Consider the following 23,745-nt stretch of genomic DNA (forward strand, 5'->3'; position numbering starts at 1 on the left):
CCAGGATGCCGATGGCGTCGCAGCGCGCACGCCACGGACGCCCACATGCCACCTGCCACCTCGCCAGCACAAGCCTGCCCTGGACCCCCTGCGATCACGTTGAGCATCGCCGTGCCACCGCGGATGCGCCAGACACGTGCGCGACACGAACCCTGGCCCGCCGCCGCCGGAGACGACGAGCGAATCCCGCCGCAGCCACGGACATGCTCGGAAGCAATGCGACCCAACCAGACGCCGCCCGACCGCGCTGTCGCTGCCAAATGCATCGCCTGGACATGCTGAACAGCTCCCCGCCAGCCTCTATCTTCCTAGGTCGCCGGGACCGCCGCGCCATGGTCGACCGCATCACTGCCCCGCAGCACCTCCTCTCCGCTATAAATAGAGCAGCCCCGCACCTTCATTCTTCACACCAACAGCTTCTCCTCCCATCTCTGCTTCTACACGACCAAGCCACACACTTGATTGACGCCGGAGCAGCCCCAATTTGGCGATCGGAGCCGCCAGTACCCGGAGATCATCGCCGTTGATTGGAGCTTCCCCACGCCTCGCCACCGGTACCAGGAGCTTCCTCATCAATGCCAAAGTCGCCGCGCACCTCGCCCTCGACCGCGGGAACGCCGGTAGGCTCTCCGACCCCCTAGGCTCGCGGCCAGACCATCGGGTTCTCGTCGGAGAAGACGATGAACCTCGGCTGTTGGATCTCGTTTTAATCCAACACGCCACACTATCTCATACCGATTCGGGTTTAAATAGACGCTGACGGTGGCCCCCACCTTGTCAGCAAGCCCACGCGCGCTGGATGCATTGCTGGGCCGAGTTTCTTTATTTCAAACCGTTTCGGCCCAACTTCATTTCCCGCCGGCCCTTTTAATTCAAACTTTGATTTTCCAAATCCATTTAATTTCAATACTGGCCCTGACTTTGAAATTCAATAAAATCTGTTTGGCTTGGCCAAATTTAGCAAATTTGATCTTGTTAGAAAGCTACTGAAAAGATCTACAACTTGCCACTGGTCTCACTGTGAGATCTGTTGTAGAAATAAAGTGACAAAAAGAATAAGTCGGGGACTTTTGCACATTCAAATAAATATTAAAAATCAACCAAAAATGATAATTAGTTAATTCCAACTCTAATAGCTCACATTTAACTTACGCTAATTGTTTCTGCAAAAATATGGTGTGGTCACTTTGAATGATCATGCCCTAGTTTAAATAAAGGACTATATGGCTAGTTTACTTAAGTGATATTGTCCAAAACTATTATGAAAATCATATGAAGTGTTTCACTTCATTTAAATCTTGTCCCAAGTACTCTCATATGAAGTTGGACCACTGGTCGAATACTCTCACATGAAATACTTGGAGATTTTAAATCATAATAGGCATTATTAAATAGTATGAGGTGGTCTACCTCATTTAAATCATCTTCTCAAATGATGATGATGAATGGTTGACTTAGGTCAACATGAATTCATGTATGATTGTTTGAGAAATTAAATCTTAAGAAGATTCAATGAGAGGAAATTATTTCTCAAGAACTATATGAAAACTATCATTTACATATGTAATGAGAGGAAATTATTTTTCCTAAGAAGAAGAAACCAATGCACCTAATTTTATTAATTGTGTGACTAGAATAATTTGTGTGAATGCATGTGATGCTTGGAATAGCCATTGAATTTGTTGAGTGATTATACTCTATTCAAATTTAGACGCTAGCACCGGAGAATACCCGGAGGAAGAAGGTTGCTACCAAGAGGAGGAAGAGGAGAACTTTGACCACTACCAAGGCAAGCTAATATTCTTGCAAAGTGCAAAGCCCCTTTGGGGCAAGGCACCATTAGTCTTACCTTTCTTACCACAAGCCTATCCCAAGTTTTTACTTTACAAGTTTTTACTTGTTTATTCAAAGAGTTACTTTTGTAGTTAACTTTGGTCTAAGTTAAAGAAGGTTACTAGAGTAGCAAAGTTAGTCTCAAGCTAGCCAACCAAGATAGCACCCCTCATGATTAGAGCTAGTGCTAAATACTAAAACTTGACTACTCTAGATGGGAACATGTGACTTGAACTGAATTTTGAAACCTTGGAATGATGAGTCATTCCATTGAATGAATTTTGAAGGTGAGTATGACTTGGAGAAGATGGTGATTTTGATAAAACTGATTTTGGTTTGAATGCGATACCTTTCCAATATTGAGTACCCCCACAATACCTGATTATGGGTAGGGCTTAACTGGAAATTTATGCATCTTAGTATGGGTTCCCTCTGAACACACATCATAGGGGTTATGCCGAGGCTGCCTCCGTTGTTGAGAAATGATGTGAATTGAGGTGAATTGTACGGCCAAGCCCTGTGCAGTTCCCAGGTTGACAGTTGGTCTTCACTGGGAGGCCAAGCTCATGGGGAGAGGTGCTCATACTAGGGTTTGTAAGTGAAAGGTTATGGTTGATGATCCGCGTACTGTGTTACGATGATTCGGGGTAATCCCGACGGATGAAATCAAATGTCGTGGCACAAGTGTGCAACCTCTGCAGAGTGTAAACCTATTCGAATAGCCGTGTCCACGGTTACGGACGGTTGGAAAGGCCATACAGTTTCCGATGTCAGATTCTTGAAATGTTGGTGAAATGATTTGGTGAAGGGTGACTTGTGGTGAATCACCACTTGAATTGTGGGAATGACACTAATGTTCCCACTTGAGTTAGTTAGCACTTGAATAAGTTTGTTCTCAAATACTTGTGAACTAAAATTGGCTTTATGCAAATAAACTAGAGCTTAGCACCCCTTACTAGAATTATTAGCACTTACACTAGTATTAGTTTGCGAGTACTTAAAGTACTCACGGCTTTGTCCCTGGCTATTAAAATGGCCAGAGTATGAAGATGAACCGAACTACCAAGGAGATGACCAGCAAGACGCCTACGACAACTAGGAGTCTTCCAATGTCAAGCGTTGGCCTGTGGACTAGAGAGTCCATTTATCTTTACGCTTCTGCTATGACCTTGTGTTTGTTCGTTGGTCAATAGATCAACTATTCGTGTAATATGGATCATGTGATTCAAGTTGTAAGACAATATGGTTTGTAATGAATGATGACTATGATACTTAACTATTATGCCTCGCAACGACAATATTCCTGGGATTGCGATGAATGACATAATAGGCATCTGGACTTAAAAATCCGGGTGTTGACAAGTTGGTATCAAAGCCATTGTTTGACCTTAGAAGACCCTAGTTAGAATGGACGTTCAAAAAAACTTAACTTTGAAATCAAATGAAGAGAATATTTGTGAAAATTTACTTACACTCTTGTCTTTGGGACTTTTTCAAAATTTGATGAAACATGCTCTTTCTTATTTGAATCTACTTAAAATTTTGCCACACTTGTGCACTCTCTAACTTACTCATCCATTTCGCTTTTAGATGGAGCCAAATGAACCCATCAACACCAAGTTCTACCAGCTTGGGAATGGGTGAAGCTTGATCTTCGAGCACGACCTCAACGCCGTCTCGGACTTCCTTGGACGCCCACACCCCGAATTCCACAGGATTCAGTTGGACGACCGGCCTGGAGGAGAGTTGCAGTGGGTCATCACTGCTGACTTGAGGGGCAAGATGGAGCCTCCCACCTCGGAGAGGATCCTCTTCTCCTTCCGCGAGAGCAACTGGCTCGATGGACTCGCACGTGGCCTTCAGGAGGCACTTGCGCGTCTCTGTGGACACAACGTGGTGCGCCTCCTCGCTTCCCGCTTCGCGCATCTCGTGAGGCGTGATGCCATGGGAGTGCCCATGGAGCTGCAGCCGCACCCGGAGTTGAGGCACCATGCTGAGCACCTCGACTTCATGCTGTACCAGACTCAGAAGGATCTGGACGCCTCCCGCGTGTACGCGAACCAGACCCATGCTCACATCATCGAGCAGGGTGAGGCGATCAAGCTACTCGCCAACGACCGCAAGACCCTTCGCTAGCAGCGTGCCAAGAAGGACGCTACGATCGTGCGCCTTCGCGCCAAGATCGCATCCTTGGAGGCCACTGTCAAGGCCCAGGAGGACCAGCTGAGAGAGATGGAGGAAGACGATGGAGGTATCGACCTTCAGGGAGGAGGAGCCTTCCTGAGCGACGACGGCGACTTTGAGGAGGACGAGTTCACCGAGGAGGAGGACTACGAGTTCCTGGAGGCAGGACCCGACGACTTCGTCCCGATCGATATCGAGGATGAGGAGTAGTTGCACTTGATCACTTATGTAGGTGTGAGTTGTATCTCGCCCGTTGTATCGTAGCATGAGAGAATGGTTCTTAAAACCATGGGAAGTGTGAGTGTGTTAGTTTGTAATGTGTGTTGAATGAATTAATGAATGTTGTGTTTGTCATCAAAAGCGTTCAAGTTTCAAACTTTATGAACTTACTCAAAATAAACCATAGAAATTTCCCTCTTATCTCATGATCTTCTCTATGTTCAGATGGCCCCTCCCAATCGCACCAACAACGATGCCATGATGCAACTGCTGCAAACCCTGATTGCTGACAGGGAGACCGAAAGAGCTGAACGTCAAGCCAACATCGCAGCACTGCAAAACCTTGCCAACCAAGGCCATGGAAATCATGACCATCCCGGTTCCAAGCTCAAGAACTTACAGAACACCAACCCTCCGGTGTTTAGCAAGACTGAAGAACCCCTCGACGCCGACGACTGGCTCCAGACTATGGAGAACAACTTGGAGGTAGCCGGAGTAGAAGCCAACGAGATGGTCTTGTTCGCAACCCACTATCTTTCCGGACCAGCCCGAGCCTGGTGGACAAGCACCCGTGCCATGAATGGAGGTCAATTCATGACTTGGGCAGACTTAAAGCTCAAGTTCAGCAAGTACCATGTGCCCCCGGGTCTTATCAAGAAGATGAGGGATGAGTTCCGCGAACTCAAGCAAGGCCGCATGACGGTGGTAGAATACCGCGACAGGTTCCTTACACTGTCAAGGTACGCCCCCGACGAGACCAACACCACCGAGAAGAGGCAGGAGAGATTCCTGAACGGACTGCATGATGAGATGCAGACTGTCCTCGTCAACATCCCCTTCGCCGACCTTGAAGCCTTAGTGGATTCCGCCATCCAGATGGAGGGCAAGCTGAACCAAGCCAATGAGAACCGCAAACGCCGCATGATGCACCAGAGTGGGCTTTGCAACGCCCCGAAGTATCGTCCCAGCTCAAGCGGAGGTTTCACTCCGACGAACAACAACAAGTCCCAGATGCAGACTTCACGCCCCGGTTATCAGAACCGGAGTGGAGGAAACTCCAGGCCAGGAGGCCACGACAACAACAACAACAACAACAACTTCAACCGCGCTCCGCCCCGAGCCCCCAACAACAACAACAACACCAACACCGCTCCAAGGACTGGGAGCAACGCCATCCCCGTTGCAACCAAGGACAAGGCCACCATCACTTGTTATGAGTGTGGTGTAGTGGGACACTACTCCAACGAGTGCCCCAAGAGGCTCGCCAAGCTCGCAGGCAACACTGCTACACCTGCTCAGCAACAACGTCGTGTCTCCACCGGCAAGAAGTTCGCCCCCAACAACCCCAATAACCGCAACGGCCGTCTCTTCCACATGAACGCCGAAGAAGCCCAGGAAGCACCAGATGTTGTACTGGGTATGTTTTCTGTCAACTCCATCCCTGCCAGAGTGTTGTTTGATTCCGGAGCATCTCATTCTTTTGTCACCGAAGACTTTGCATCCACAAGTAAAATTCAACCTATCAGTTTGAAGCATGTTATGATAGTTCAAATTCCCAGATCAACCACCAAAGCCAGAAAATTTTGCAAAAATGTACCCATCAGAATCCATGAAGTAGATTTTTATGCCAACCTGATCATTCTGGGAACCAAAGGATTGGAAGTCGTACTAGGAATGGACTGGATGTCAAAACACCATGGACTGATTTACTGTGCCAAGAAAGCCATCACCATGACTAGCAGCACCGGTATCCTAGTAGAACATGTATCTGAAAGACTACCCAGAAAATTCAACTGCAACCAAAGTGTAGCCAAGCCAACTCTGGATCAAATCAGGGTTGTCTGTCGATACCCTGATGTGTTTCCGGATGATCTACCCGGTATGCCCCCGGATCGGGATATCGAGTTCATCATCGAGTTAATCCCCGGAACTGGACCTATAGCCCAGAGAGCCTATAGCATGAACCCCACAGAGCTTGTGGAGCTGAAGAAGCAGATCGATGATATGTTAGCCAAAGGTTTGATCCGACCTAGTGCATCCCCCTGGAGATCACCAGTTTTGTTTGTGGACAAGAAGGATGGTGCCACTCGTTTATGTACGGACTACCGTAAGCTTAACGATGTCACCGTCAAGAACAAATACCCCCTACCCAAGATAGAAGACCTGTTTGATCAGTTGACCAGAGCCAAAGTTTTCTCAAAGATAGATCTTAGGACTGGTTATCATCAGCTGAAGATTCGCGCCACCGACATTCCAAAAACTGCCTTTACCACCAGATATGGGTTGTATGAGTACAACGTCATGTCGTTTGGATTAACCAATGTCCCTGCTTATTTCATGAACCTCATGAATAAGATCTTCATGAACTTTTTGGACAAGTTTGTCGTTGTCTTCATCGACGACATTCTCATCTACTCCAAGTCCGAAGAGGAACATGAACAGCATTTGGAGACTGTCCTAGAAACCCTTAGACACCACCAGTTGTATGCCAAGTTCAGCAAATGTGAGTTTTGGCTGAAGGAAGTAGGATTCCTGGGACACATATTGTCTGCAGGAGGAATTGCCGTAGATCCCGCCAAGATCAAAACTGTTATGGAATGGCAAGCCCCAACTACCCAAACCGAGGTCCGCGCTTTTCTTGGATTAGCCGGATACTACCGCAGATTTTTAGAAGGCTTTTCGAGCATCGCTCGACCAATGACCCAACTGTTGAAGAAGGACAAGAAGTTCGAATGGACTGACAAATGTGAAGAGAGTTTTCAACAACTCAAGAGTAGGTTGACCTCAGCCCCAATCATGATCATGCCGGACATCACCAAGCCCTTTGACGTCTATTGCGACGCTTCCAAGATTGGTCTTGGATGTGTCTTGATGCAAGAAGGCAAAGTGATATCATACCTTTCACGATAGCTGAAGCAACATGAGCAGAACTATCCAACCCACGACCTAGAGCTTGCAGCCGTCGTCCTAGCCTTGAAAGTTTGGCGTCATTACCTCATGGGTAATCGATGCGAGATCTACTCCGACCACAAGAGACTGAAATATATCTTCACCCAGAAAGAGCTAAATTTGAGACAACGCCGATGGATCGAATTGATCAAGGATTACGACATGGAGATTCACTACCACCCCGGCAAGGCCAATGTGGTAGCAGATGCTTTGAGTCGACTGCAATGTCAGTTGAACTCCACGATCGCAGTCGAGCAGCCCAGCCTGTTTCAAGAGTTTGAACAGTTTAGACTTGAACTTGTTAGTGAAGGATTCCTAGCCAGCATAGAGCTTCAACCCACCTTGGTTAGCCAGATTAAGGAAGCCCAGAAAGGAAACGCTAGCATCGACGGAATCAAGAAACAGATAGCCGCAGGAAAAGCACCAGGATTCACCGTAGATGAAGCCGGAGTTCTTTGGTACAAAGGACGCCTTTGTGTGCCATCGGACTCAGACTTGAAGCAAGTCATCCTGAAAGAAGCCCATGACACCCTTTATTCAATCCACCCCGAAGGTACCAAGATGTATCAAGACCTGAAGGAACAATTCTGGTGGCATGGAATGAAGAGGGAGATCGGAAGCTACATCGCCAAGTGTGATATCTGTCAGAGAGTCAAGGCGGAACATCAGCGACCCACGGGACTGCTACAACCACTGCAGATTCCAAAATGGAAGTGGGACTCCGTAGGAATGGACTTTATCACAGGTTTGCCCAAATCCAGCAAAGGCAATGATTCAATATGGGTAGTTGTCGATAGACTGACCAAGGTAGTCCATTTCATCGCCGTCAAGACCACATACCAAGGCCCAAAGTTAGCTGAATTGTACATCTCCAGAATAGTCGCCCTGCATGGAACCCCGAAGTCAATAGTGTCAGATAGAGGATCACAATTCACCTCAAGATTCTGGCAGAAAGTGCACGAAGGACTAGGAACCCGTCTGAATTTCAGCACCGCCTATCACCCTCAGACCGATGGACAGACGGAGAGATTCAACCAGATATTGGAGGACATGCTGAGAGCATGTGTACTGGAATATGGATCCAAGTGGGAAGACTGCCTGTCTTACACAGAATTCTCTTACAACAACAGCTACCAAGCCAGCTTACAGATGGCCCCCTTTGAAGCCTTGTACGGAAGGAAATGTCGTACCCCTCTCAATTGGTCGGAAGTCGGAGAAAGCCAAGTCTTTGGACCAGATGTTCTTCGTGAAGCCGAAGAGAAAGTACATAAGATCCACGAGTACCTCAAGATGGTGCAATCAAGACAGAAGAGCTACGCCGACAAGACACGCCGAGAGATGACCTTCGAGATCGGAGATTTTGTCTATCTCAAGGTATCCCCCTTGAAAGGAATGCAGAGATTTCAGCTGAAAGGAAAGCTCACACCCCGATATGTCGGACCCTTCAAAGTTCTGAGTCGCCGAGGCGAAGTATCTTATCAACTGGAGCTACCAGAAGAAATGTCGGCTGTGCACGACGTGTTTCATATCTCACTCCACCGGAAGTGCCTTGAAGTCCTCGAGGAGATCGAAGTGTTCAAGAACATCGATCACCGATCGGTGGATATCAACAAGGACCTGACGTACCACGAAGTGCCGATTCGCATCCTAGAGGAAGCTTACAAAACCACCCGCACCCGAAGCATCAAGTTTCTGAAGATTCACTGGAGCAACCATACCGAAGATGAAGCCACTTGGGAACGCGAAGACTTCATGAAGAAGGAGTACCCAGATCTCTTTAGTACCTAACTTTCTTTTAGATCTCGGGACGAGATCTTTTGTAAGGGGGAAGGGTTTGTAACATCCCAAATTTCAATAAAATAAAGAAGAAGAATTCCAGAGATCCAAATTTCAGAACCAACAAAAACTTTTATTTGCATATAGTGCCATGCATAGGACTTGTGCATTTGAGTGATATGCCATGATGATTGTTATTGTGTTTATGTGCTAAACCCTTAAACCCTAAATGAATCAAGTGAAGATCACAAACCAAATAAATCAAAAAGAGAAAGAAATCAAATAAGAATAAAACCCTAAAACCCTCACATATGGTTTATGCCATTTTTGCAAATCTTTACCCTAGACCATTTTGGTCTTCACCATTAGTTGTTTTATGTTACTAAACACTTATTACAACTTTTGAAATCAAATAAACACAAATAAAATCAAATTCAAACTCAAATTGGGATCACATATGATAATGGTCAAATCTGCCATTTATAATCTGGTCCCTACTTTGAGCCCTTGCAATTCAAGTTTTTCAAACTAAACTTTCCCAATTCTTTGCACCTCATCCAAGAGCACATCAAGGTGAACAACTTTGGTAAAGACCACCATGCCAAAATCATCTTGGATCAAAAACTATGCTCATGCAAAGTTGAGACTTTTTAATATGTGGAACAATCTCACTTTGTGCAAATTTGCAATTCTTTGATTTTAAAATTCCACCAACCCACATAGTTATCTTCGCTCATTTACAACTTAACCAAACTCACCACTTTCAAATTTTGGAACCTTTTGAACTCAACCAAATTTGGGCAAAATTTGCAATTTGCAAATAGGGATTAAATTCAAACACTATTTCAAATAGTGCTCTAACCCAACCTACTGCCCCTCTTCACTCTAACCTGTCCCCTGGTCCCCTCTCTCTCTCTTGCTTGCATAGGAACCCTAGGAGGAACCCTAAGGAGGCAAAGACATGGCCATGCCGGCCATGTCACACACCATGCCGCACCCCCTCTTCTCTCCTTCCTCCCCACCTCTGGCCCTGCTGCCCAAACGCGCCACCGTGCCTCCCTACACCACCTAGCACCGCCGTTGTCGAGGAAGACGCTGAAGCTCACTGGATTTCGTGCTCCCAAAATCTTCCAGGATGCCGATGGCGTCGCAGCGCGCACGCCACGGACGCCCACAGGCCACCTGCCGCCTCGCCAGCACAAGCCTGCCCTGGACCCCTGATACGCGTACAGCACGCGTCCGTTGGGAACCCCAAGAGGAAGGTGTGATGCGTACAGCGGCAAGTTTTCCCTCAGTAAGAAACCAAGGTTTATCGAACCAGTAGGAGCCAAGAAGCACGTTGAAGGTTGATGGCGGCGGAGTGTAGTGCGGCGCAACACCAGGGATTCCGGCGCCAACGTGGAACCTGCACAACACAACCAAAGTACTTTGCCCCAACGTGACAGTGAGGTTGTCAATCTCACCGGCTTGCTGTAACAAAGGATTAGATGTATAGTGTGGATGATGATTGTTTGCGAAAAACGATAGAACGAGTATTGCAGTTGATTGTATTCGATGTTAAGAATGGACCGGGGTCCACAGTTCACTAGAGGCGTCTCTCCCATAAGAATAAGCATGTTGGGTGAACAAATTACAGTTGGGCAATTGACAAATAAAGAGGGCATGACCATGACCATGCACATACATGTTATGATGAGTAGTGTGAGATTTAATTGGGCATTACGACAAAGTACATAGACCGCTATCCAGCATGCATCTATGCCTAAAAAGTCCACCTTCAGGTTATCATCCGAACCCCCTCCAGTATTAAGTTGCAAACAACAGACAATTGCATTAAGTATGGTGCGTAATGTAATCAACGAATATATCCTTAGACATAGCATTGATGTTTTATCCCTAGTGGCAACATCACATCCACAACCTTAGAGGTTTCTGTCACTCCCCCAGATTTAATGGAGACATGAACCCACTATCGAGCATAAATACTCCCTCTTGGAGTTACAAGTATCAACTTGGCCAGAGCCTCTACTAGCAACGGAGAGCATGCAAGATCATAAACAACACATAGATGATATTGATAATCAACATAACATAGCATTCACTTATTCATCGGATCCCAACAAACACAACATGTAGCATTACAGATAGATGATCTTGATCATGTTAGGCAGCTCACAAGATCCAACAATGATAGCACAATTAGGAGAAGACGGCCATCTAGCTACTGCTATGGACCCATAGTCCAGGGGTGAACTACTCACTCATCACTCCGGAGGCGACCATGGCGGTGAAGAGTCCTCCGGGAGATGATTCCCCTCTCCGGCAGGGTCCCGGAGGCGATCTCCTGAATCCCCCGAGATGGGATTGGCGGCGGCGGCGGCTCTGGAAGGTTTTCTGTATCGTGGCTCTCGGTACTGGAGTTATTATCGACGAAGGCTTAAGTAGGCGGAAGGGTAGGTCAGGGGGCGCCACGAGGGCCCCACACAACAGGCCGGTGCGGCCAGGGCCTGGGCCGCGTCGCCCTAGCGTGTGGGCGCCTCGTCGCCCCACTTCGTTTCCTCTCCGATGTTCTGGAAGCTTCGTGGAAAAATAAGATCCTGGGCGTTGATTTCGTCCAATTCCGAGAATATTTCCTTACTAGGATTTCTGAAACCAAAAATAGCAGAAAACAACAACTGGCTCTTCGGCATCTCGTTAATAGGTTAGTGCCGGAAAATGCATAAATATGACATAAAGTATGCATAAAACATGTAGATATCATCAATAAAGTGGCATGGAACATAAGAAATTATCGATACGTTGGAGACGTATCAGCATCCCCAAGCTTAGTTCCTGCTCGTCCCGAGTAGGTAAACGATAACAAAGATAATTTCTGAAGTGACATGCCATCATAATCTTGATCATACTATTGTAAGAACATGTAATGAATGCAGCGATCCAAGACAATGGTAATGCAATGAGTAAACAATTGAATCATATAGCAAAGACTTTTTATGAATAGTACTTTCAAGACAAGCATCAATAAGTCTTGCATAAGAGTTAACTCATAAAGCAATAAATTCATAGTAGAGGAATTGAAGCAACACAAAGGAAGATTAAGTTTCCGCGGTTGCTTTCAACTTGTAACATGTATATCTCATTGATATTGTCAACATAAAGTAATATAATAAGTGCAATATGCAAGTATGTAGGAATCAATGCACAGTTCACACAAGTGTTTGCTTCTTGAGATGGAGAAAAATAGGTGAACTGACTCAACATAAAAGTAGAAGAAAGGCCCTTCGCAGAGGGAAGCATCGATTGCTATATTTGTGCTAGAGCTTTGGTTTTGAAAACATAAAGAGAGTATAAAAGTAAAGTTTTGAGAGGTGTTTGTTGTTGTCAACGAATGGTAGCGGGCATTCTAACCCCCTTGCCAGACAAACCTTCAAAGAGCGGCTCCCATTAGACATTTTTATTTTTGGGTGGCACTCCTTCCAACCTTGCTTTCACAAACCATGGCTAACCGAATCCTCGGGTGCCTGCCAACAATCTCATACCATGAAGGAGTGCCTTTTTATTTTAGTTTTATTTAGATGACACTCCTCCCCACCTTTGCTTTCTCAAGCCATGGCTAACCGAATCCTCGGGTGCCGTCCAACAATCACATACCATGGAGGAGTGTCTATTTTTGTAACATTATGAAGGTCAATTAATTTGGGACTGGGAATCCCATTGCCAGCTCTTTTTGCAAAGTTATTGGATAAGCGGATGAAGCCACTAGTCCATTGGTGAAAGTTGCCCAACAAGATTGAAAGATAAACACCACATACTTCCTCATGAGCTATAAAACATTGACACAAATAAGAGGTAATAACTTTTGAATTGTTTAAAGATAGCACTCAAGCAATTTACTTTGGAATGGCGGAGAAATACCATGTAGTAGGTAGGTATGGTGGACACAAGTGGCATAGTGGTTGGCTCAAGGATTTTGGATGCATGAGAAGTATTCCCTCTCGATACAAGGCTTAGGCTAACAAGGCTATTTGAAACAAACACAAGTATGAAGCGGTACAGCAAAACTCACATAAAAGACATATTGTAAGCATTATAAGACTCTATACCGTCTTCCTTGTTGTTCGACCCTTACTAGAAATTATCTAGACCTTAGAGAGACCAATTATGCAAACCAAATTTTAGAAAGCTCTATGTATTTCTTCATTAATAGGTGCAAAGTATATGATGCAAGAGCTTAAACATGAGCACAACAATTGCCAAGTATCAAATTATTCAATACATTCTACCAATTACTACATGTAGCATTTCCCGTTTCCAACCATATAATAATTTAACGAAGAAGATTCAACCTTCGCCATGAACACTATGAGTAAAGCCTAAGGACATATTTGTCCATATGCAACAGCGGAGCGTGTCTCTCTCCCACACAATGAATGCTAGGATCCATTTTATTCAAACAAAACAAAAACAAAAACAAATAGACGCTCCAAGCAAAGTACATAAGATGTGACGGAATAAAAATATAGTTTCACTAGAGGAACCTGATAATGTTGTCGATGAAGAAGGGGATGCCTTGGGCATCCCCAAGCTTAGACGCTTGAGTCTTCTTGAAATATGCAGGGGTGAACCACCGGGGCATCCCCAAGCTTAGAGCTTTCACTCTCCTTGATCATATTGTATCATCTCCCTCTCTTGATCCTTGAAAACTTCCTCCACACCAAACTCAAAACAACTCATTAGAGGGTTAGTGCTCAATCAAAATTCACATGTTCAGAGGTGACATAATCATTCTTAACACTTCTGGACATTGCACAAAGCTACTGAAAGTTAATGGAATAGAAAAATCCATCAAGCATAGCAAAACAGGCAATGCGAAATAAAAGACAGAATCTGTCAAAAACAGAACAGTCTGTAAAGGCGAATTTCTAAGAGGCACCATACTTGCTCAAATGAAAATGCTCAAATTGAATGAAAGTTGCGCACATATCTGGGGATCGCTCACGTAAATTGGCATAATTTTATGAGTTACCTACAGAGAATTAGGCCCAGATTTGTGACAGCAAGAAATCTGTTTCTGCGCAGTAATCCAAATCTAGTATGAACCTTACTATCAAAGACTTTACTTGGCACAACAATGCAACAAAACTAAGATAAGGAGAGGTTGCTACAGTAGTAACAACTTCCAAGACTCAAATATAAAACAAAAGTGCAGTAGTAAAATCATGGGTTGTCTCCCATAAGCGCTTTTCTTTAACGCCTTTCAGCTAGGCGCAGAAAGTGTGTATCAAGTATTATCAAGAGACAAAGCATCAACATCATTTTCACAATTTATCCCATTAGGTATCTTAGATGCTCCTTTTTCTATAGTGGTATTAAGAGCTTTATCAATTTTAGGCCTATAATAGTTTTTTGGTTTAGGCACCTTAGAGACATACATGAACTTTTGCTCCTTACGCACATAAGCTTTCTCTCTAAACTTAATAGACGAAAAAGTTGAACCCAAGGTTCCCATAGCTTCTTCAAGTTCACTAATCCTTTGGGTTTGATTATCATGAATAGCACAAGCTTCTAAGATGGCAATTCTCTCATTAATTCCGCCTAGAGATCTATCAAGTTTATCAGTGCTATCAAGTAATGCTCCCAAATTAGTCTCAATACTTGGAAGATTTTGCTCTATGGTTTCCAACTTTTTCATGACATCTTCAAGAGAGGTTTCAATTTTAACTTCATTAATAGGTGGTATTCCAAATAGACTCTCAATAATGCAACTAGCTTCTAAGGCAGGGGTACCTAGGAAATTACCTCCCGCGAGACAATCAAGAACATACCTATTCCAGCTAGAGATACCAACATAAAAAATCCTGAGTAGGATAGTGGTGGAGTGTTTCCTAGTGCACCTATTATGGGCATCACTAATTCTATACCAAGCATCTTTTAAACATTCTCCCCCTTGTTGCTTAAACGAACGAACTTCAACTTCAGGATTACTCATTTTAGCAATAGTAAATAAAGCAAACTAGATAAAGTAAATGCAAGTAACTAATTTTTTTGTGTTTTTAATATAGCAAACAAGATAGCAAGTAAAGTAAACTAGCAACTAATTTTTTTGTGTTTTGATATAGTGCAGCAAACAAAATAGTAAATAAAATAAAGCAAGACAAAAACAAAGTAAAGAGATTGGAGGTGGAGACTCCCCTTGCAGCGTGTCTTGATCTCCCCGGCAACGACGCCAGAAAAAGAGCTTGATACGCGTACAGCACGCGTCCGTTGGGAACCCCAAGAGGAAGGTGTGATGCGTACAGCGGCAAGTTTTCCCTCAGTAAGAAACCAAGGTTTATTGAACCAGTAGGAGCCAAGAAGCACGTTGAAGGTTGATGGCGGCGGAGTGTAGTGCGGCGCAACACCAGGGATTCTGGCGCCAACGTGGAACCTGCACAACACAACCAAAGTACTTTGCCCCAACGTGACAGTGAGGTTGTCAATCTCATCGGCTTGCTGTAACAAAGGATTAGATGTATAGTGCGGATGATGATTGTTTGCAGAAAACAGTAGAACGAGTATTGCAGTTGATTGTATTCGATGTTAAGAATGGACCGGGGTCCACAGTTCACTAGAGGCGTCTCTCCCATAAGAATAAGCATGTTGGGTGAACAAATTACAGTTGGACAATTGACAAATAAAGAGGGCATGACCATGCACATACATGTTATGATGAGTAGTGTGAGATTTAATTGGGCATTACGACAAAGTACATAGACCGCTATCCAGCATGCATCTATGCCTAAAAAGTCCACCTTCAGGTTATCATCCGAACCCCCTCCAGTATTAAGTTGCAAACAACAGACAATTGCATTAAGTATGGTGCGTAATGTAATCAACGAATATATCCTTAGACATAGCATTGATGTTTTATCCCTAGTGGCAACAGCACATCCACAACCTTAGAGGTTTCTGTCACTCCCCCAGATTTAATGGAGACATGAACCCACTATCGAGCATAAATACTCCCTCTTGGAGTTACAAGTATCAACTTGGCCAGAGCCTCTACTAGCAACGGAGAGCATGCAAGATCATAAACAACACATAGATGATATTGATAATCAACATAACATAGCATTCACTTATTCATCGGATCCCAACAAACACAACATGTAGCATTACAGATAGATGATCTTGATCATGTTAGGCAGCTCACAAGATCCAACAATGATAGCACAATTAGGAGAAGACGACCATCTAGCTACTGCTATGGACCCATAGTCCAGGGGTGAACTACTCACTCATCACTCCGGAGGCGACCATGGCGGTGAAGAGTCCTCCGGGAGATGATTCCCCTCTCCGGCAGGGTCCCGGAGGCGATCTCCTGAATCCCCCGAGATGGGATTGGCGGCGGCGGCGTCTCTGGAAGGTTTTCTGTATCGTGGCTCTCGGTACTGGAGTTATTATCGATGAAGGCTTAAGTAGGCGGAAGGGTAGGTCAGGGGCGCCACGAGGGCCCCACACAACAGGCCGGCGCGGCCAGGGCCTGGGCCGCGCCGCCCTAGCGTGTGGGCGCCTCGTCGCCCCACTTCGTTTCCTTTCCGGTGTTCTGGATGCTTCGTGGAAAAATAAGATCCTGTGCGTTGATTTCGTCCAATTTCGAGAATATTTCCTTACTAGGATTTCTGAAACCAAAAACACCAGAAAACAGCAACTGGCTCTTCGGCATCTCGTTAATAGGTTAGTGCCTGAAAATGCATAAATATGACATAAAGTATGCATAAAACATGTAGATATCATCAATAAAGTGGCATGAAACATAAGAAATTATCGATACGTTGGAGACGTATCAACCCCCTGCGAGCACGTTGAGCATCGCCGTGCCACCGCGAACGCGCCAGACACACGCGCGACACGAACCCTGGCCCGCCGCCGCCGGAGACGACGAGCGAATCCCGCCGCAGCCACGGACATGCATGGAAGCAATGCGACCCAACCAGACGCCGCCCGACCGCGCTGTCGCCACCAAACGCATTGCCTAGACATGCTGAACAGCTCCCCGCCAGCCTCTAACTTCCTAGCTCGCCGGAACCGCCGCGCCATGGTCGACCGCATCACTGCCCCACAGCACCTCCTCTCCGCTATAAATAGAGCAGCCCCGCACCCTCATTCTTCACACCAGCAACTTCTCCTCCCATCTCTGCTTCTACACGACCAAGCCACACACTCGATTGACGCCGGAGCAGCCCCAATTTGGCGATCGGAGCCGCCAGTACCCGGAGATCATCGTCGTTGATTGGAGCTTCCCCACGCCTCGCCACCGGTACCAGGAGCTTCCTCATCAACGCCAAAGTCGCCGCGCACCTCGCCCTCGACCGCGGGAACGCCGGTAGGCTCTCCGACCCCCTAGGCTCGCCGCCAGACCATCGGGTTCTCGTCGGAGAAGACGATGAACCTCGGCTGTTGGATCTCGTTTTAATCCAACGCGCCACACTATCTCATACCGATTCGGGTTTAAATAGACGCTGACGGGTGGCCCCCACCTTGTCAGCAAGCCCACGCGTGCTGGATGCGTTGCTGGGCCGAGTTTCTTTATTTCAAACCGTTTCGGCCCAACTTCATTTCCCGCCGGCCCTTTTAATTCAAACTTTGATTTTCCAAATCCATTTAATTTCAATACTGGCCCTGACTTTGAAATTCAATAGAATCTGTTTGGCTTGGCCAAATTTAGCAAATTTGATCTTGTTAGAAAGCTACTGAAAAGATCTACAACTTGCCACTGGTCTCACTGTGAGATCTGTTGTAGAAATAAAGTGACAAAAAGAACAATTCAGGGACTTTTGCACATTCAAATAAATATTAAAAATCAACCAAAAGTGATAATTAGTTAATTCCAACTCTAATAGCTCACATTTAACTTACACTAATTGTTTCTGCAAAAATATGGTGCGGTCACTTTGAATGATCATGCCCTAGTTTAAATAAAGGACTATATGGCTAGTTTACTTAAGTGATATTGTCCAAAACTATTATGCAAATCATATGAAGTGTTTCACTTCATTTAAATCTTGTCCCAAGTACTCTCATATGAAGTTGGACCACTGGTCGAATACTCTCACATGAAATACTTGGAGATTTTAAATCATAATAGGCATTATTAAATAGTATGAGGTGGTCTACCTCATTTAAATCATCTTCTCAAATGATGATGATGAATGGTTGACTTAGGTCAACATGAATTCATGTATGATTGTTTGAGAAATTAAATCTTAAGAAGATTCAATGAGAGGAAATTATTTCTCAAGAACTATATGGAAACTATCATTTACATATGTAATGAGAGGAAATTATTTTTCCTAAGAAGAAGAAACCAATGCACCTAATTGTATTAATTGTGTGACTAGAATAATTTGTGTGAATGCATGTGATGCTTGGAATAGCCATTGAATTTGTTGAGTGATTATACTCGTATTCAAATTTAGAAGCTAGCACCGGAGAATACCCGGAGGAAGAAGGTTGCTACAAAGAGGAGGAAGAGGAGAACTTTGACCACTACCAAGGCAAGCTAATATTCTTGCAAAGTGCAAAGCCCCTTTGGGGCAAGGCACCATTAGTCTTACCTTTCTTACCACAAGCCTATCCCAAGTTTTTACTTTACAAGTTTTTACTTGTTTATTCAAAGAGTTACTTTTATAGTTAACTTTGGTCTAAGTTAAAGAAGGTTACTAGAGTAGCAAAGTTAGTCTCAAGCTAGCCAAGCAAGATAGCACCCCTCATGATTAGAGCTAGTGCTAAATACTAAAACTTGACTACTCTAGATGGGAACATGTGACTTGAACTGAATTTTGAAACCTTGGAATGATGAGTCATTCCATTAAATGAATTTTGAAGGTGAATATGACTTGGAGAAGATGGTGATTTTTGATAAAACTAATTTTGGTTTGAATGCGATACCTTTCCAATATTGAGTACCCCCACAATACCTGATTATGGGTAGGGCTTAACTGGAAATTTATGCATCTTAGTATGGGTTCCCTCTGAACACACATCATAGGGGTTATGCCGAGGCTGCCTCCGTTGTTGAGAAATGATGTGAATTGAGGTTAATTGTACGGCCAAGCCCTGTGCAGTTCCCAGGTTGGCAGTTGGTCTTCACTGGGAGGCCAAGCTCATGGGGAGAGGTGCTCATACTAGGGTTTGTAAGTGAAAGGTTATGGTTGATGATCCGCGTACTGTGTTATGATGATTCGGGGTAATCCCGACGGATGAAATCAAATGTTGTGGCACAAGTGTGCAACCTCTGCAGAGTGTAAACCTATTCGAATAGCCGTGTCCACGGTTACGGATGATTGGAAAGGCCATACAGTTTCCGATGTCAGATTTTTGAAATGTTGGTGAAATGATTTGGTGAAGGGTGACTTGTGGTGAATCACCACTTGAATTGTGGGAATGACACTAATGTTCCCACTTGAGTTAGTTAGCACTTGAATAAGTTTGTTCTCAAATACTTGTGAACTAAAATTGGCTTTATGCAAATAAACTAGAGCTTAGCACCCCTTACTAGAATTATTAGCACTTACACTAGTATTAGTTTGCGAGTACTTAAAGTACTCACGGCTTTGTCCCTGGCTATTAAAATGGCCAGAGTATGAAGATGAACCGAACTACCAAGGAGATGACCAGCAAGACGCCTACGACAACTAGGAGTCTTCCAATGTCAAGCGTTGGCCTGTGGACTAGAGAGTCCATTTATCTTTACGCTTCCGCTATGACCTTGTGTTTGTTCGTTGGTCAATAGATCAACTATTCGTGTAATATGGATCATGTGATTCAAGTTGTAAGACAATATGGTTTGTAATGAATGATGACTATGATACTTAACTATTATGCCTCGCAACGACAATATTCCTGGGATTGCGATGAATGACATAGTAGGCATCTGGACTTAAAAATCCGGGTGTTGACAGACTCCACCATAGGTGGCCGGCCACCCCACCTAAAGGAAAGGTGGGAGTCCCACCTTGGGTAGGACTCCCCCCTTGAGTAGGTTTCCCACCTATGGGAGGTTTTGTTGTTGGGGTCTTATTCGAAGACTTGGACTACAACTCTTGGGGATTTCCACCTATATAACGAGGAGGAGAGGGAGGGGGCAGCCCACTCTTGGCCGCACCACCTAGGGCCCCCATGGCCGGCGCCCTACCCCTCTCTCTCTCCCCAAACCCTAGCGCCCCTCCTCCACATAATACTCCCACAGCGCATAGGCGAAGCCCTGCCGGAGTTCTCCATCGACACCGCCACCACGCCGTCGTGCTGCCGGGATTCCGAGGAGGATCTACTACTTCCGCTGCTCGCTAGAATGGGGAGAAGTACGTCGTCTTCATCAACATCGAACGTGTGACCGAGTACGGAGGTGCTGCCCGTTTGTGGCACCGTCAAGATCATCTACGCTTTTGAAAGCGGCAAGTGATCATCTTCTGCAACAACGAGATCTAATCTCGTAGGCTTTGGAAATCTTCAAGGGTTAGTCTCGTTCATCCCCTCGTTGCTACCGTCTTCTAGATTGCATCTTGGCTTTGATTGCGTTCTCGCGGTAGGAAATTTTTGTTTTCTATGCTACGAATCCCATCATTTATATCCAACTGGGATTAAACAACAAATGCCATCCAATGATTCTTGTGCCGTAATACCCGTGTTAACCATAAGATCTGGAGTGGGACAGAGTAGTCAAAAGTGTTTCCACCTCTCGTACATCAACAAATGCGCTTACCGTAGACACTTGATCTCGAGGGACAGGCGGTGGGGTGGGGATCCCATTCTAATTCCCCACGGTAATGCGGTCTATGATGGGTTGCATTGGCCGGCGAAGGACCATGGTTGCGACCTGGTAGTTGTCGAGGTCGGAAGATATCCTAGTGATATAGCCCGGCGAGGACCCATGGTCGGATTTGCAACAACGGGTGGGTGTGCGAGGTAGCGGAGGAACATGATTGGCTAGACCTTATACCGGGCCTCACACCAAAGGAAGTGTGGACGGGAAAGCTGCCCGGTTGGCACCAAGGTTAAGATCTCTTATGGGTAAAGCAACACACCTCTGCAGAGTGTAATGAACCGTGACCTGTCACTCCCTGTTCCGGGATATGGAACTGCGAACGCTGCCAGAAAGGAACTCCATGAAGTTCTAGTAAACCGGTGAAGGCTGACGGACATAGTTCTTCTGAATAAAAGCAACCTCTTGAAGAAATGATTGTCAAAACCTGCATTGGTATTAGACTTTCTGGTCTGATATCGTAGCTAGTGCATTAAACACCTCTTTTCTATAATGAACTTGTTGAGTACGCTCGTACTCATACCACTCTTAAATCCCCTGCTTAGATTGTCTGAATCGACTTGAGGAGGACAACGACAACCAAGACGGAGCAGAAGACATCTGCTATGAAGAACCAGACCTCTCCGGAGGTATAGAAGGAGTTGACTACCTCATCGTCTACGGAACCGGGGAGGGTTCCGGAGGAGAACAAGCGTAGACCTATCGGATAGTAGTAGTAGCCGAGCAGTACAAACACTTAGTACTTAACTGCTCGATGAGAATAAATGTATAACTTAGTAAGACTTCTATATTGTAAGTTGAGTCGGGTTCACCTCGAACCCAGGAGTAGCCCTCTTAGGACCCAAGAGGAACTCCGAGATGACATGTATATATGGCTTGTAATAATAAATGAATGAGTTATGGACCTGCTATGTTCTGTTGTACTACTCTGAGGGATGTAATATTTGCGGATTGGTACTCCGTGAATGTTATATCAACGACTGGCATACTACAACATGCAGTGGTATGCAGGGTCACCACAGTTTCTCCGGGGCCTGGCCCGTTGCGGCCAGAAGGCTGCACGCGTGGAGAAGGGAGGCGGAAACGCCGCGTCTCTTGGGGAACACGCGCCATAATTAGCCTCACCGCTCCCCTCTCCTTCCTCTCACTCGCGACCGCACTCTCATCTCCCCCAAACTATCACATCACCCGACGGTTCCCCTCCTGCCGACCAATCCGCTAGATCACCGCACGGAGGAGCACCGGTACTGGAGGAGGAGACGTTGGCGAGCAGCACCGGGACATCGGCCGCAACCTGGTCTGCAGTCTTCATCGGCACCTGGAGTTCGCCCGCGACCTCGAGCTCGTCCTTGACCGGAACAATGGCGGTAACGACCTTTCCTTCTCACCTTCGTACTCGTGCTACTAGAACATGCCATTCTCGAGCATTTGCGATGATATGCACATTAGATCTGCTAGGGTTTCCATTACGATAGAGTTCAGATTGATGTTTGCAATGTGTTCGTCCCCACTAGTTGTTGTTCTGGTCCAGTTCTTGTTGTTCACGGTCTCGATTTGCTTAGACTTGTTACTCTAATCTCCAATCACGGTACATCCTTCCTAGATCGGACTGTGGATTGCTAAAACTGCCAGATTTTACTATGCATGCAAAGAGGGGAAGAGGTTTTTGGGCTGGGGTTTAGCATGTTCAGATTGTTGTGCGGAATGAGTCGCGCTAGTTTGTTATAGATTGTGTTGTTTCTGATTAAACTAGGCCGATGATTGTAACCGGGAATCATAATGTGAGGAGATGATTGATCATAACCTATGGCATGACTGAACATGACCATGCCATTGGTTCTGATCAAACATCTCCTCCATATGTCCTCATTGTATGAGGCCTATGCTACCTTGCTTTCCATTTTTGTACTTCCTCAGTTCTGCAATGGCCAATGATTTAACTATGGCACAACGGAAGACAGGGTGCTGCCCTCAAACTTAGTCATGTGTGCCATATTACTTGCACACTAGACTTAGTTTGAGGGCAGTCTCTTGAGCTGCCATGTGAGCCAATGTATGAGGCATCACATGTTTTCAATGTTCGTTTTCATCTATATACTTGTGAGCAGACACACCTCTAATGTCATGTGTTCTTGTGGCAGTCTGAGAAGCTCAAGCTAGGATCATGATGTCTACGCACGCTTATATTCTTGTAGACAGTGTTGGGCCTCCAAGTGCAGAGGTATGTAGAACAACAACAAGTTTTTCTTAAGTGGATCACCCAAGGTTTATCGAACTCAAGGAGGTAGAGGTTAAAGATATCTCTCTCAAGCAACCCTGTAATTACGATACAAGAAGTCTCTTGTGCCCCAAACATACCCAATACACTTGTCAGGTGTATATGTGCACTAGTTCGGCGAAGAGATAGTAAAATACAAGTAATATGGATGATTGTAAGTAGTAATTGCATTCTGAAATAAAAATGGCAGCAAGCAAACATGTAGCAGAACTGGTTGTAAATGGTGTTTCAATGCGTGGAAACAAGGCCTAGGGATCATACTTTACCTCGTCCTTCTCCTTAAACTTGTAGAAGCCGAGTGTGTCGAGCATTTTACCAATTCACAAATTCATAGCATGAACTTTACCTCATCCTCGCCCATGCACTCGCTGGGGAGGAGGCGGGAGCTGCAGCGGCGAGCGGGATTTGGATAGGAGGATGGGAGAAATGAAGCGGCGGGCGGGAGTGAAGAGAATTGGGGAACAAAAGTAGCGTTTTTGGGACTAGTGGCTGCCAGGCGGGGCCGAGGATTGAACTCATACGTGGCATGAGGCGCCGGCGGCCTGGCGCGCCCGTTCAGCACCCTGCGTGGAGAGGCCGGCATGGGGCTGCCAGCGATAGCATTGGCCTCCAAAACTGGCCGACTACTTTTAAGACGTGTTGGTGTGATCCAAAAATAACGCCACTATTGGGGTTGCTATGTGACGCGTCCCGACGGAGATGC

Source organism: Lolium perenne, chromosome 6, assembly GCF_019359855.2.
Source record: "Lolium perenne isolate Kyuss_39 chromosome 6, Kyuss_2.0, whole genome shotgun sequence".
In the NCBI taxonomy this organism is placed as follows: Eukaryota; Viridiplantae; Streptophyta; class Magnoliopsida; order Poales; family Poaceae; genus Lolium; species Lolium perenne.